The sequence below is a fragment of the Sinocyclocheilus grahami genome, unplaced genomic scaffold, assembly GCF_001515645.1.
Source record: "Sinocyclocheilus grahami isolate Dianchi unplaced genomic scaffold, SAMN03320097.WGS_v1.1 scaffold341.1, whole genome shotgun sequence".
Classification (NCBI taxonomy): Eukaryota; Metazoa; Chordata; class Actinopteri; order Cypriniformes; family Cyprinidae; genus Sinocyclocheilus; species Sinocyclocheilus grahami.
Window position 1 is genome coordinate 123,359 of NW_015505520.1, and position 16,894 is coordinate 140,252.

The window sequence follows — 16,894 nt, forward strand, 5'->3', positions numbered from 1 at the left end:
GGGGGTTGGGGTCAGAATGGGAAAGCTCCACAAGCCGGAACTCAAACTCAGGACGCCCAAAGCTCAACGGCACTATATCTATATTTAGTCATTTTAATACACCCAATACTTTTCTTTGCACCCATTTTGTACCTGCTGTGGGTGACTCTGTGAGGAGAGTGAACGGCATTGCTCTGGGACAGCTGTGTCACCCACAGATCCAGTTTCAGCTGAAAAGTGCAAATTTGTGTATACGCCCAAGTGCCATATTCTGCACCAAAGCACATACTGTACAAAAAGCTTTAAGATATACAAAAGCCTTATACAAATTAAATAATCTATCCTGCTATTTCTATATTGAATGCATGACTCAAATATCTCTCTAATAAACTAATTTAAGTTGCTTTTTTTGCATTCATATTATCCCCGCTGGCCCTGTTAGATACCTCCTCATCCTGCATGTGTGTTTGACACTTCTGCTCTATACTTTTTCTGGAGTACAAATCTGTGTTGCTGCTTCCTGAAAACATTAAGAATTTGTAATTGATTTTTTAAAAGAAAAATTAACTCCACTCAACTTTCCTGTTCTTCTTCTACAGGTTCTATGGTGTCCTTCTCCTGTCCTGAGTTTGGGATTCTGGCATACACAGAAGTCTCGATCTAAAATGCTTTGCTAAAGCTGGTAAAATGGAACCAAATCAACTGTTTTATGGATTTGGTCCCCTTCAACCAGCTGTAGCTGTGCATTGATCACCACGTAGAGCTGTGATGAAGAAAGACAGGTGTTCAAAAGCACAATATTTTATTGCGTGTGAAGTTCACAGTTCAGGACCGGCTGTTGAACGCATGTTCCTTTAAGCACTAATATTATGATTAAACACTCATTGTCCTCTTAAAGCCCAGGTGAGTATTATATATGCCATGCCACTTATTATTTATGAGCTATAATTGTTGATTATGTATTCAAGCCAAATCACTATCATTGGAAAGAGGGCTCTGGGCACTTTATGGCCACCCATTGATTTCTTGTCTCTCCGTTGAAAGAGTGAGGAGGGGGTGGATGAGCTGGGCTGGATGGATGTAGGGAACGAGGGAGTGGGTGTGTGTCAAGCTGTTGAATAAGTAAAACAGTTGTTCCTTTTCTCTCTCTTTTCCTTCTACACTTGTCGTGATTCTTAATGCACATGGCTGATCAATAAAAGCTCATCCTGAAGTTCATAAACTGCTGAAGTGGTTTTTGCTTTGAAGTGAAACAGACTATTCAGCTGGAAATAATGTAGGGCGGGGACGTGATTTGATCCACTGGGATTTTATTGGACTGAAACGCACTACACTATGATATTATTGGTTAGTATTATCTTACATGGTCAAAAAATCAGCAGCAAAGTTATTTCAGAGGTGGAAAATGTGATTGTTACATGAACAAATAGATTGCAATTTGATTTGGTTCTGCTAGTGGTGCAAAAAGTCACCTTTAAAGGTAAAGTGCATATTATTTGTCAATGTTAAAATACAATCTGCAGTATTTCAATTGTTGGTGTGTATCCAACAAAGTTTTTAATGGATGTTTTTGGCCATTTTTTCATCTTACGCCATGAGTAGCACTGTATTTTTTCAAAATGCCATATCAAGTTTTACAAACATGAAGATTTTTCCTGCTGTCTGCATAGTATCATGGCCATATTAGAGCAAGCACAGCTGAAGTCATGTGATCCATATCGGCCTACAGTATCAAATCACCATAGTATAATATAGTATCTAATATAGTTAACAATCACATCCTGTCAAAGCCTGGAAGAGATATCTTGATGGATGGTCTGAGATTTGAACTTATTCCTTTGGAATATTTCTTTTTTATGGCACAACAAAAAGAGGCCATTATAGAATAACTATGTGTGCAATCAAAGAGAAATTTACGAAGACGTGTTGGAAGAGATGCGTACAGGCCTGTATGCTTTATTTTAAGGTTTCTGAACCACTAATACCACCAAACAAGATTGCAAAAAAGTCTGTGTAAACACTATTATATGTACACATATTAGGTCCATTGTATCAACCCATTCAAACAAATAGGCTGCAATTCCATTTGAAATGCCACTAGGGGCACAAAAATTACACACTACACCCTTAAACAAATCACAAACATACCCTCATCCAAAACGCATTTGAGTTTACCTACACATTCTTCTTGCAGAAGACATTCTATCTGCAACAGGTGAACATGCGTACAAACGCATACAACGCCATAACAAATTTATACTCTTTTAGCCAATAAAAAATCCTCTCATTGCACAGCATATTTTTCATTATTTGCATGATTAAGGTTGTAGCTATAAATATCAGAATGGCTTTCTTTAACATCAGCATGCAACCAGACACCACACTTACACACGCTCACAAACACGGCAACTCTGCCATAATATAATATGATAAGGCTGCTCTTTGCAGAACATGGATTTATGAAGCGGGTGACATTGAAGAAGCCGGGAGCGCTGTGCCAAGCAACATAAAACAATAGCAGACATTTTAATATTGAGATTGAGTGGGAAGGGTGGAACGGAACATGGTGGAGAAAAACAAAAACGCCAACATGGCAGACTGAAGAGTCCGGCCTCGTTACTTACACCGTATTGATGTTTGAACACATTCATCACCTGCATTACAGCACGCCCCAGTGAACCATGGGAGCAATCGTGCACACATACACTTTTACTGTCCCTCTGGTGTCTCAGATTTTCTCCATCTCGAATATTGCCTATTTCATGTCTGGTTGTTTGTAAAAAAAACATAAATGCTTAATGCCCAATAAAGGAATATTCGGGTTTAGTACAAGTTAAGCTCAATCGATAGCATTTGCCCCGTATAGTGGGATACTTGCAATTGCAGTAAATGGGTCCAATCCATAAACATTAAAATACATAGTTTCAAAAGTTGGCTATAGCATGAGACACATATGAAACACACAAATGGAAAAATTGCTTTTCTGTGTATAGTTTTATTCAATTTTACAATTTTATTGCCATGACAATGCTATATTCAGCTTCACATGTTTGCTTTCCTAAAACAACTACATTCTCAACATAACCTCAATTTTTCTTTGGTAAATCAACATTAACATCACAATACAGCATAAATGCTTTTGATTGAGCTTAACTTTGACACAGATTTAAAAGTCTCATCCAGCCTCCTTTCTCCCCCAAATCATTTCTTTACTATGTATTTGTCAAAATAAAATAACTGCAACGTATCTTCATCGAGAAATGTAACTGTCAGCATGTAAGATGTAAGAACTCAATTATCTAGAAGTCTCCCCACAGCTTCCTCAACAACTCAAAGTTAAAGAACAGCACTTCCACTGTCATAAAAAACAGGCCTGCTAGAGACCAGATCGACTGCTGCACTGACATACAAGAGCAACAGAAATCAATGAAGTCAATGTTGTCAGAAGATCTTCTGTCCGTGTCAGCCCATATATGCCCTGTTTTTTCTATTTCTCTCTTTCTTTCACACACACACACACACACACACACACACACACACACTACACACAATGTCTCCCTATGCACATTATTTACTCTATTGTATGTTTGGCTGCCTGCAAATGCATACCATGAATAATATTTTTTGTTGTTGTTGTTGTTGTTGTTGTGTTTTTTTTTTTTTTAAAGCAAGAGCTTTGCGACACATCACATAATTATTCCTAAAAATTAAGTCATTAGAAAATCAATTAACAAGCTGAACAGAAGAACATTAGGGAGAGAACAACATTGATGCTCTGTAAGCCACTCCACAAAGTAAAGAAAATAATTATTTACCATCTGTTTTAACCATAAACACAAAGCCTTTTTGAAAATCTAATAAGATAAGTATACATCATATGAATAGATATATAGATATTTCTCTAGAAATGGATACTGTGCAGACAGTGCAAAAAAAAAAAGGAAATTAATGCTTTTGGGACTCACAAAGCAGTGGACAGTGCAGATAAGTGTTTGCATTTAGCTCAGGGATCAAATATCTTCAGCTGTTTCCTATTCAATCAAAATCACTTTTCCGATTCGCCATCACATCACTGGGTCTTCTGGGAAACATGAGGGGAAAAGAACTTTGAGCTCGGCCAATGAAATGGGGTAAAGTTGCTGAGGTGGCAATGGTCAAATGCTCCAGTCATCATCACAACAGCATGGGCAGTTTGATTGCATTGGGGTCCTCTGATATTTGAAGGTAAGAACATAGTGGTTTCATAACTCTATGTCACTTTAGGATGGGGAACTTCCCGATTTCTGCAAAGTTCAGTTTTTTGCTATTCAGCAGAAAATGTACAGCAGTACTATAGATACATGGAGAGTCGTGTAGGAGGGGGTGTATTGAAATAATATATCAGTTTTACCACATTACTAAGTAGTTCTTAGAGGGGGTCCAAAAGCCTGAGACCAGTGAGAAACGCTTCAATTTTGATTTACTTAATAATAATAATAATTATTATTATTATTATTATTATTATTATTATTATTATTATTATTATTACAGAAATACCTACATTTATTAATGACCTAAAAATAGTGCATAATTTTTTATACTTATTTATTTGATGTGATAACATTGTTTACATTTTTCCTAATTACTTTTCAACAATTTATTTCCAATTTTCCAGGTTTAAAAAAAAAAAAAAAATCTAAAAATACATATTTTTTTGTGCATATATATATATATATATATATATATATAAAATAATATCACACACACACACACACACATTTGTTCTTTCAGTCTTAAGGCCTGTTCACACCAAGGTTGATAACTATAACAATAACTATAAAGTTTTTATAATCATTCACATTTTATAATGATGAACCAATGGTGTGAACGCAAATAGAGTTATGATTATAGTTCTCATTGTAGTTATTGTTCTCGGTCTTAATTAACTTCATGACAGCTTCTTGCTGATTTCTATGAATCTGAAGACGTCTCCAAACTATAAACAAACATTAACAAGTGTTACAGAGGTTTATAGACTCTTCCTTTACCCTGCAGTCATTTGAGGTTAAGTACTGTACCCATGAGACTGTTAACTGACTCAGTGCCAGGACTTCAAGTACACGGTGCCTGCTGGGATTTCATCTAAATGGTAGCAAAAGAAAGCCTACTAGTATGCAAATCTTAGAACAGAGTGTTTGAAACCAACAGAAGTAAATACAAAAATGACTTCCTTTTTTGCCTGCTTTAACTGCCATCATTAACGTTTCCTTCAGTCAATTATATTACCATGATTAACCTCCGTTAGTCTCTCAGTGTGGCGGACATGATGCTGCAGTGTAATTTAGTACATCACATACGCTTTTTTGCATGCTAGTGTAATTGAATGGTAATTGGAGTCCATATTAATTAATTAGGCATTAGCTTAATGTGAAAATAAATGAGGAGATTTAGGGGAGGCTGGATACAGCTTATGTAACTCAGAATAAAAGTCTCACAAGGCCTAAAAAAAAAGTTAGGAACTACTTTCTTTTAGATAAACACAAATAATTCACAAGTTTGTGGTTAGTAAGATTTTTGTATTTGAAATAAATGCTGTTTTTTTCAACTTTCTATTCAAAGAATCCTGAAAACTGCATCATGGTTTCCACAAAAATATTAAGCAGCAATTAATTCCCCCCATATAATTCTCTTCTCCCCCACCCTCTTGTGTTCTGTCCTGTGTTAAAAAAACAATACTCTTTTTTTCCCTAATAAAAATTCAACCTTACAATGGAGGTCAACACCAAACCTCCGTGCAACTTTGAGACCACATACAGCACCTGACATCACAAAGCTCTTCAAATGCTGACATCTTTATAACATGTGCGCACACACAAACATGCTGCTGAGCCCGTGTTTACTGACCGTCACATCACAACTACACACACACAGATGAAAACAAACCCTCTTGACTATGTCTAATGCAATCATCGAGTTGTACATCTACAGCTGGTCCTGACAGAGCAGAGAATCATGTGTCTCTCACACACACACACACACACACACACACAACTCATCCAGACTCCAGGAGAGCGAGAGAGCAGAGCACCACGTTATGTCCTTCAGCCGACCGCCACCGACAAAGCATCCCTTGGGACCAAGTGGGACAGAGAGAGAGAGGAAGAGAGAGAAAACTAAAGAACTGAACAGTGACATTGGCAGGGACACACAGTGAACTCTGCAGCAGCCAAACGACAATACTGAGAAAAAGTTACAGAGAATGAGAATAAAACAGAGTGATAGAGACTGAGGGAAATTAATCCAGAACATCTGCAAGATTTTAGTTTTGAAGTTGGATGTAAGATAGCACAAGCAAGCGTTTCAATCAAAATATTTCACAAAATTTTAAGAATAACAAAATAATGCAAATAAAAAATACATTTAAGAAGACAACAAAAAGTTTCTGGCCATTTTTTGGCTGTCAAATGTTAGTGTAACATAAGTGATAAAATACACCAATGGCTATTCTGCTAGGACACCTATGTGAATATGAGAAAAAAATGAATGTATACATCCAACAAAAATCACCAAGACCAATAGGTTAAATGTCATTGTGTGCCCCAAATGGTGCAGAAAACGTTTTATGTGCATTTGTTTAAAGATGCCACTTGGTTTGATATTTTGTTTCTAATTAAATGACAGTTTTACACTTTTAAGTGTAAAAAACCTAATTGTTTCTGGGGCCCTATGTACAGTATGTGTAAATGTGTGTGTGTCTGTGTGTGTGTGTGGGTGTGTGTTTGTGTGTGTGTAAAATATATATCACACACTCACACAGTGTCACTACTTATGTTGCTGGGAAAACAAGCTTTGCATTTAGGTGCCAGTTCAAGTATAAATTGAAAAAATTATATTTCATTATTACATATACTGTAAAATGTTAGTGTAACATAAGTGATAAAATACACCAATGGCTATTCTGCTAGGACACCTATGTGAATATGAGAAAAAAATGAATGTATACATCCAACAAAAATCACCAAGACCAATAGGTTAAATGTCATTGTGTGCCCCAAATGGTGCAGAAAACGTTGTATGTGCATTTGTTTAAAGATGCCACTTGGTTTGATATTTTGTTTCTAATTAAATGACAGTTTTACACTTTTAAGTGTAAAAAACCTAATTGTTTCTGGGGCCCTATGTACAGTATGTGTAAATGTGTGTGTGTCTGTGTGTGTGTGTGTGTGTGTGTGTGTGTTTGTGTGTGTGTAAAATATATATCACACACTCACACAGTGTCACTACTTATGTTGCTGGGAAAACAAGCTTTGCATTTAGGTGCCAGTTCAAGTATAAATTGAAAAAATTATATTTCATTATTACATATACTGTATGTAATGTAAGCAATTTTTGCTATCTTGCATAATATACTGAATCCTGAAAAAAAATCGCTAGTTTCGACAAAAATATTAAGCAACAAAAATTTATTCAGCATTAATAAGAAATGTTTCTAGAGCATCAAATGAACATATTAGTATCATTTATGATTTCTGAAGCATCATGTGACACTAAAGACTGGAGTAATGATGCTGAAAATTCAGTTTAGCCATCAAATGAATAAAGTACATTTAAAAATATATTATAGAAAACAGTTATTTTAAATTGCAATACAGTATTTCACAGTATTACTGTTTTACTGTATGATAAAAATGCACCATAAGACTTAAAAAACAATATAAATAAAAATGTACACATATCACACACAATCAAGTCTGGCTTCTGCAACAGCATAATCTTGCTGATTTAGGCTAGTCCAGCTAGGAGTTTCTGATTTCCCTTTGCATGGTAAATTTCTTGAAGGTGTTGGAGGTGCATGGTTAAGCTCTCTAAACTGCAGTTACACAGCTCTGCATTATGGAGGTTGGACAATGTAAAAAAAAAAAAAAAAAAAAAAAACTGGGCTTTTTTGGGGCTGAAGAAATAAAAAAAAATGAAATGGAAGGGGAAAAAAATGATAAAAATGCAGCATAAGACTTAAAAAACAATATAAATAAAAATGTACACATATCACACACAATCAAGTCTGGCTTCTGCAACAGCATAATCTTGCTGATTTAGGCTAGTCCAGCTAGGAGTTTCTGAATTCCCTTTGCATGGTAAATTTCTTGAAGGTGTTGGAGGTGCATGGTTAAGCTCTCTAAACTGCAGTTACACAGCTCTGCATTATGGAGGTTGGACAATGTAAAAAAAAAAAAAAAAACTGTATTCATCACTGCTCTCACTCCCTCTCTGAGTCAGAGAACGGGACCCTAAAGGAACGAGGAGCAGAGAGAGGGAGCTGGTGAAGTAACCAAGCACTAAATTCTGCCGCTCCGCTCCCCTAATGCTGCCTATCCTCTGTCTCCGTCCTCCTTCACACACCAGCTGCTCTCCGCCACTGACAGCAAACACACACACACTTCTTAAATCTGATCCTGAATCTCAATAGTAGGCACTTTCTGTACAGGACTATCTGTGTATACATAGCAGCCATAGAAAGAGTATGTGTATAGAGGATATAGCTGCTTCCCTTATGTGCTGTTTGTGCGTTCAGAGCGAAACAGACCTTACACACACAATCTGAGGGCCATTTAGCAAGGACAGTGAAATAAAAGACAAGACAGAGGGCCACATAGACCATACAAAGACGTCAATGCACACGCACATCTTTAAACACCCTGACTATCCCATCAGCATAGAAAAATATCAGTCATGCAGAAGGAAGCAGCCTCTGTTACACCTGCACAGGTGAATTATGAGAGGAACACTGTTGCGCTCAACAGCGCACACACACACACACACACACACAGAGAGAGAGAGAGTTAGAGACCAGACTAAGAGCAGGTTGTAAACAATTCTGAAGTTATGTGCTTTTGACAAACATGAGAGTGAGCAAATGCTGTTTTTTTCCACCTGTCCCATCAATATTACTTTCTTAAAGAATTGTCACGGTTTTATTACAGGCAGTGTCTAGTTATACTGTGTGCAAATATCCAATCTTGTTGGCAAAGACCAGCTCTATCCACTACTGCTTAGATATTTAGTACAAATATTACTTTTTAATCTTTGTGTGAATAACATCTATCACTATTTGCATCTATCACTATTCGCTATTTTTATATGCCGTTTAAAGGTTTGTGGTTGGTAAGATTAACGTTCTTGAAAGAAGGCTGCAACTACTTGATACAAAATATAGTAAAACAGTAATATTGTGAAATATTGCAATTAAAAAAAACTTTCCTATTTTAATGTATTTTTAAAAATGCAATTTATTCCTGTGATGCAAAGCTGAATTTTCAGCATCATTAATCCAGTCTTCAGTGTCACGTGATCCTTCAGAAATCATTCAAGAAAAATGTTCTTAAAAAAATAAAATCTTACCGACCCCAAACCTTTGAAAGGTCATGTATAATAAGTATTACAAATACTAGCCTATTTACAACACCACTAATTAGACTCAAATAGCATGTTTCAAAAAAATAAGATAAGAAAATATATAAAAAGTAGCAGTCTTTCTATTTATGTTTTATATCATGTATTTTGTAACATAGAACGGATATAACTGTCAGGATTCTGGACTATCTATGTTCTGTTTTGCCCCTGTTTCTGTTCTAGTGTTCCCTTATTTGGTCTTGTTCCTGTCCTCTTTTAGTTTAATTAGTCATCCCATGCACCTGTGTCTTCCCAATTATCCAGGTATTTAGCCCCAGTCTGTGCAGTCTGTGTTTGTCGGTTCTTAACGTCATTGTACTACTACGTGTGTCTCCTGGCTACCCTGTGTTTCCTCCTGTGGATTATTAAAGACTGTTCAGTGTGAAATCCCTCGTTTCCTCGTTCCTCGCTCCTCACAGTAGGCAACCGTGACAGAAGAACCTACCAAAAACAGTTACCTCCATGTGTTTCCCCTCCGTTTGTTTTCTCGTTTTTCTCTCAGTGTTTTCTTTTGTTGCCGTTGTTGATATGGATCCCTTCTTCCGCCCGGAATTCCTCCTCCTCTTGCTGGAGCACGGGGACAGATCTCGCGAGGACCATACAAGACTGTTCCGGCTGTTAGCTAGCACCACCAGCTACCCAGAGCGCCGTCGTCCAAGAATGGTCCTCGAGAGGATTTCATCGCCTTCGTGGAGTGGACTCTGGCGAGAAATGGATCGCCATCCACCACCTGCCCCATGGATGATCTCGTCAGATCCACTCCAGACCCAATGCCCACCCCACCATCTCCCCACGGTGCAGAGCATCAGCCCGAGCCAACCGACGATGGAGAGCCAATTCCCACCGAGATCGACGAGCCAGCGTAAAGCCGAGCGACTGAACGAAGGATCGCCCCGGACGTGGAGCTCAACCCGTCAGACCAGGTGCGAGAGCCGTCGACAATGCCTGCCACGAGGGAGAAAGCCACAGACTGTGTGAGCGCGAAGAGGAGCTGCACCGCTGATGAGGGTGAGCCGAGTATGGTGCGGCGAATGTGCCACACCGAAGAGGAGAGGGCTCCAGTCCCCGAATCCAGTCCAGAGCACCCTCCAGTGCCCGCTCATCGAAAGCGCCCTCAAGTGTCCACTCCTCCAGAGCGCAATCCTGTCCCCGTGTTCAGCTTAAAGGGGGGGCTCCCGATCCAGAGTTTAGCCCTGAATGTCCAGAGGCTGACAAATGCCCGCCCTCCCACCCGCTCCTGCCTCCTCCATCGCTGTCGCCTTGGCTGGATAATCCCTCACCTCCGCCTTCAGCCTCAGAGGCCCAGACTCCGCCTCGGCCCATAGACCCAGCGGCTCCACCTCGGCTTCTAGTTCCCTCACCTCCACCGTCACTCGTCGATCCACCAGCTCCACCGGGCTCCCTCGTCCCTCCGGCTCCACCTTGGTCGGGCGTCGACCCGCCATCGCCTTAGGACTCCGCTTCTCCGGCTGCACCTCGTTGCTCCATTCCACCGGCTCTATTAGGCTCCTTCCTCCTGCCAGCTCCACCTTGGTCCTCAGTCGCTCCGGCTCCACCGCGGATCTCCGCCTCCGCCTCGTTCGCCAGAGCCCTCGGCTCCACCTTGGCCCCCCGGATCCTCGGCATGCCCCTGGCTCGTTGGCTCTCCGTCTTCACCTCAGGCTCCTCCGCCGCCATTGGTCGGCCCCCTGGAGTCCTCCTCCATGGCTCCTCCCTCCGTCGGATCCACAGTGGGTCGCCATCATGGCTGTGGGCTAGGTCCTGCTTGGCTCCTCCTGCTCCGGGCCCCTCCCGTTTCCTCCCTCCTTCGTCGCTTCCCTGGTCTCCCCAGGTGTCCGTCCTCCTTCTGAGCCTCCTCCTTAGTTCCCATCCATTCCTCCCCTCTGTTGTTCTACGGTGCGAGGACGTACCTTCCGGGAGGTCTATGTTCTGTTTTGCCCGTTTCTGTTCTAGTGTTCCCTTATTTGGTCTTGTTCCTGTCCTCGTTTAGTTTAATTAGTCATCCCATACACCTGTGTCTTTAGCCCCAGTCTGTGTTTGTCGACCCAGTGTTTCCTCCTGTGGATTATTAAAAACTGTTCAGTGTGAAATCCCTCGTTTCCTCATTCCTCGCTCCTCACAGTAGGCAACCATGACAATAACAGCACAATATAAACACAATTTCATTAATTTCTTCAATAAAAGTTTAACTTGCCCTTTTTATTATTTGAAACAAAAAAGAACATATGCTACTAATGTTCCCATCATTTGATTTCCAACAAGTTATTTCAGCAACACTGTAATATTTTGTAACAGAACTCAGACATAAATTAATAATAACAATAATATTTTCTCATTCCCATTAAAAACCTTTAAAAACAACTTTAAAATACTCTTCAACGCTGCTATTGACTGAGACATAAAGCAGATTTGATGTTTTCTCTCTACTATTGTAAATCAAGTACTTTCTATAGCAGGGTTCCTCATTCCTGTGTACAACCACTTTCCTGTACTCCAACATACCCAGCTGTAATTTTGAAGTAAACCCAGAGACCTTTATTAGTTGACTCAGGTGTTTTTAATTAGAGTCTGAACTAAATTCTGAGGATGAGGAACCCTGAACTATCGAGTTAGAGATAAGGATCATGTAAAAGAATTAAGTTCAAGCCAAGTAAAAGCAGCATGTTTAATCCCCTCAGAGATCCCAACCTAAGGCTATAAAATAAATTTAAACTGACAGTTCATCATTTACTTCCAATTTCCTTGAGCAACTTCTAATTATTATCCATATATTACTACACACCAGTGACAGCAGACTTGACATTCATAGACTAGTGCAAGTGCAAACTAAAAACAAAACTGATGAAGGCAGCTATATACTGTACCTTCTTTCCTTAATCTTGATCATTACCTTGAAGGAAACATCCAGATCAAGAGGTCCGCACTTTTTCCTTCAGATTCCTCGGTGTAATGGCTTTGAGAACTGCTGATTTTATTAGCTGTGATCGGCTCACCCACTCTGAAAATTACCAATTGAGTTTCTCCAGACCTGGGCAGGGATTCAAACCCGCAGCAGGTCACAATGTGTGTTTAAACTTTGTCACCCAAGCGCATCACATTCACTAATCTAATGATAAATTAATCAAGATTTTGAACTGACCCGCTATTTTAGCTGTTTAACCACAATACTGCTGACAAGGGAGCTTTAAGAAGCTCTGCTTCCTTCCAAGGAGCGGGCCTTAGTTACCTCACATCCGAGACAATATGATTGAACCTTTTCTTTTTGAGACAATTAACACGATAAATTACCTTAATGCTCACGTCAGGCTGTTTTACAACTTCCTCACAGCCTCTTTGTCTTTTCCCTTCGGTTCTTGTCAACACACACCCATAACCAGGAGACGTCTTGTATGTTAGTGGTTTTCCTTCCATGCGACTGTGAGAGGACAGGGGAAGGAGAGAAGGAGAAATCAATAGGGAGCCAAATTGGAGAAATTCTTCCCATTACTCTCCCTGTTTCCCATTCCACACACTGCATCACCGATACCGCTCTGGTCCCAGCTCATCCTCTTCAGACACACACTCGCTGACAGGAGGTACACACAAACAGGCGGTTTGCATTGATATGTTGTCTCTTTTCTTGTACTGTGATTGTATTTAGGTTTTTAAGGTTTGTGTGACATAACATCATGATTTACTTTTACCATCGCTCTCTCTTTCTCTCCATTAGACATCAATTGAGTTTGAATCCATTGTAAAGCCACAATGATGTGGTTCACAAAGAGGTTTATGACTTCAGCTTGTCCACACACACTCACCCACAGCAGTTCGACTCCATCAGTCAACCAGAACAATTCTGAAGCTCATCAATTTCAATTGGGAAAGATCTCCAGAATCAAATCTAATATATTCTGTGCACTCGATAATGCAGAGACTCCAGCTTCGCATTAACATGGACCTAATGATACTGATGCATTATTCTCAAATATAGTGCATACACATAAACAGTACAAAGGTAGGAAGTCATCACCGATTAAACTGACGAGGCTGCTGTTACCGCTCTGAGGCAAGATGTGTCAGTAGATTTTTTTTTTTGGCTAAAGACTAGTCATGAATTAATCAAATAAAGAATTTTACCAAAATGGTAGCTAAGGGGTAAAGTATGACAAGTGCTTTGGAGTAAGTTGTGCCAGCAGCTTGACTAATAGTGATAGTGAGCTTATAAACACTACTTTATTAGTCATTACACAGAGGCAAGATGAAAAGAAAATGCCATTCTCATTCATTCATTTATTCATTCATTTAATTTCCCTCAGCACTCAGTAAACGTGTCACGAATCCGGTCCATGAACTTCCGTCTGCTAGCCATCAGAGGTCACCCTTTCCATTTCATTGACTCTCGCACTACACACTGTTGCATATCACCCTGGACTACATATCCCATCATCCACTGCACTGATGACACACACACAGTTGATTGCACAGCACTGATTGCACACAGCTGTTATCACTCACACATCCCCTATTTAACTCTCACTCTGATCCCATTCCACTGCCGAGTATTGTATGTGTTTATCACTCTCTTAGCGATAGCTACTCTACGGAGCCTGTTTCCTTTCGTCAGCCTCAGCCTAGTCTTGCCTTGTCTGTGTCCTCGTCTTCTGATTATTGCCTGTGTACTTCGGATTACCTCTCTCGTCTTGCCCTGTTCGGATACTGTTTGCCCCTGCCTGGACCTTTGCATTGTTATTGAATAACCCCTTGTGTCAAGCCCTCTGGATATTGTTAGCCGCTTATCGACCACACCCGGTTTTGATTACTCTTCTGTCTTGCCCTCATTATACCTGTTTGCCATTGCTCGACCCTGCCTGTGTTTCTGACCTCTTCTGTTCTAAATAAAGCTCGCACATGGATCCGCACGTCTCGCGTCTCGTCAGCCCTGCTACAGAATACTCGGCCATACAAGGATCCAGCAGCTTCTCGGATGGACATTGGCCAGGTATGGATGTGGCAAGAATATTGTTAGCCCTTAAACAGGGCACACGATCTCTGGAAGGGAATATCACGGAATATTTGGCTTTAGCTACAGGCTCAGAATTACCGGACTGCCTTTTAATTGACTTCTTTTGTAGTGGCCTTAAACAGCCAGTAAAATCACGAGTGATCTCTGAGGGTCCTCGCTCGTCTCTACGTGATTTTATGGACTATGCCCTATTATCTATTGGTTCAGCGTTCACTGTGGATATCGCGGAGAAACGCGACCCCGAATTCACTCATGTTATTGGCAGCCGCTCTAGAACACGCTCACAAGATGGTGGCGACAGCGGAGCCCGATCGCAAAATGGCGGACACAACAGCGCCCCATTATGTCACAGCTGCCAAACGTGAGTCAAGTCTAGTCACAGTTGATCGTCAGGAGTCAAGTCAAGTCACAGTTCATTATTATGAGTCTAGTCAAGTCACAACAGATCTCCCTGAATCGAGTCTAGTCACAGTTGATCTTCATGAGGCAAGTCAAGTCACAGCTGTTCTTCGTGAGGCAGGTCAAGTCACAGCTGATCTTCATGAGTCTAGTCAAGTCTCAGCTGATCATTTTGCGATCGGGCTCCGCTGTCGCCACCATCTTGTGAGCGTGTTCTAGAGCGGCTGCCAATAACATGAGTGAATTCGGGGTCGCGTTTCTCCGCGATATCCACAGTGAACGCTGAACCAATAGACAATAGGGCATAGTCCATAAAATCACGTAGAGACGAGCGAGGACCCTCATAGATCACTCGTGATTTTACTGGCTGTTTAAGGCCACTACAAAAGAAGTCAATTAAAAGGCAGTCCGGTAATTCTGAGCCTGTAGCTAAAGCAGGCAAGACTAGGCTAAGGCTAATGAAAGGAAACAGGCTCCGTAGAGTAGCTATCGCTAAGAGAGTGATAAACACATACAATACTCGGCAGTGGAATGGGATCAGAGTGAGAGTTAAATAGGGGATGTGTGAGTGATAACAGCTGTGTGCAATCAGTGCTGTGCAATCAACTGCGTGTGTGTCATCAGTGCAGTGGATGATGGGATATGTAGTCCAGGGTGATATGCAACAGTGTGTAGTGCGAGAGTCAATGAAATGGGAAGGGTGACCTCTGATGGCTAGCAGACGGAAGTTAATGGACCGGATTCGTATCAGCAGTGTTAACTAGTGTTTTTTTTTTTATTATATATATTTTTTTTATTTAATGCCAAGGTCATATAATACAAATTATTAATGTACATTAAATAAAAAATGAAAATCTTAAAAATATAAAAAATAATTGAAAAATGTATCATCACAGTCTCTGAAAATGGTCCATTGAATTAATGATACATTGATGTTGAGCTTGCAGCTTAATAAGTGAGTCATGACCTAAATAAGTAGCTATGCTGATGGATGAGTTCAGCGAGTTTATTCGGTGAAGGATTTGTCTTACTGATTTAAACCGGATAACTCCTGAGTTTCAATTTGACCAAAACATAGCCTATTTTTTCATATTTCTGATATTACATGAAAGCACCAGCATGCTTAAACTTTGCACAACTGACTTACAGTATTTCCACACTGCAAGCCATAGTTGAAAACATTGTTAGTCATTTTTTGTGCATAGCATAATTCATGACTTATGCTAATTGATTTTCCTGATTGATTGGTTAACAGGTCAGCCTGCTGCACAGGTGCTGGAACAGTCTGTGGGGGCAGAGTCTACTACTCTGACTTTGGTTGGTCTTAAATCAGACACAGAATATGTGATCAACTTGTACCCACTATTTCCCCGTAACAGCGCCTCACCAGCTACCCTGACTGCCCACACATGTGAGTCCTTATATACTATGGTTCAAAACTTTGGAGTCAGTAAGAATTTTTTAGTTTGTTTGTTTTAAAGAAATTAATACTTTTATTCACAAAAGATGAATTAAATTTATCAAAAGTGACAGACATTCATAATGTTACAAAACTTAACTTTTTCGGATCCGCACGTCTCACGTCTCGTCAGCCCTGCTACAGAATACTCGGCCATACAAGGATCCAGCAGCTTCTCGGATGGACATTGGCCAGGTATGGATGTGGCAAGAATATTGTTAGCCCTTAAACAGGGCACACGATCTCTGGAAGGGAATATCACGGAATATTTGGCTTTAGCTACAGGCTCAGAATTACCGGACTGCCTTTTAATTGACTTCTTTTGTAGTGGCCTTAAACAGCCAGTAAAATCACGAGTGATCTATGAGGGTCCTCGCTCGTCTCTACGTGATTTTATGGACTATGCCCTATTGTCTATTGGTTCAGCGTTCACTGTGGATATCGCGGAGAAACGCGACCCCGAATTCACTCATGTTATTGGCAGCCGCTCTAGAACACGCTCACAAGATGGTGGCGACAGCGGAGCCCGATCGCAAAATGGCGGACACAACAGCGCCCCATTATGTCACAGCTGCCAAACGTGAGTCAAGTCTAGTCACAGTTGATCGTCAGGAGTCAAGTCAAGT

General features: G+C 40.4%; 1 long non-coding RNA gene across 2 annotated transcripts in view; it reads right to left on the reverse strand.

The window, feature by feature from the left end:
• Positions 1–16,894, reverse strand: part of LOC107603145 (uncharacterized) — an 86,576-nt gene that overhangs the window by 64,917 nt on the left and 4,765 nt on the right. For both annotated transcript variants that reach the window (XR_001611101.1, XR_001611102.1), the window contains exon 2: positions 12,697–12,823. This is a non-coding gene — a long non-coding RNA (uncharacterized lncRNA). The remainder of the gene's footprint in view (positions 1–12,696; positions 12,824–16,894) is intronic.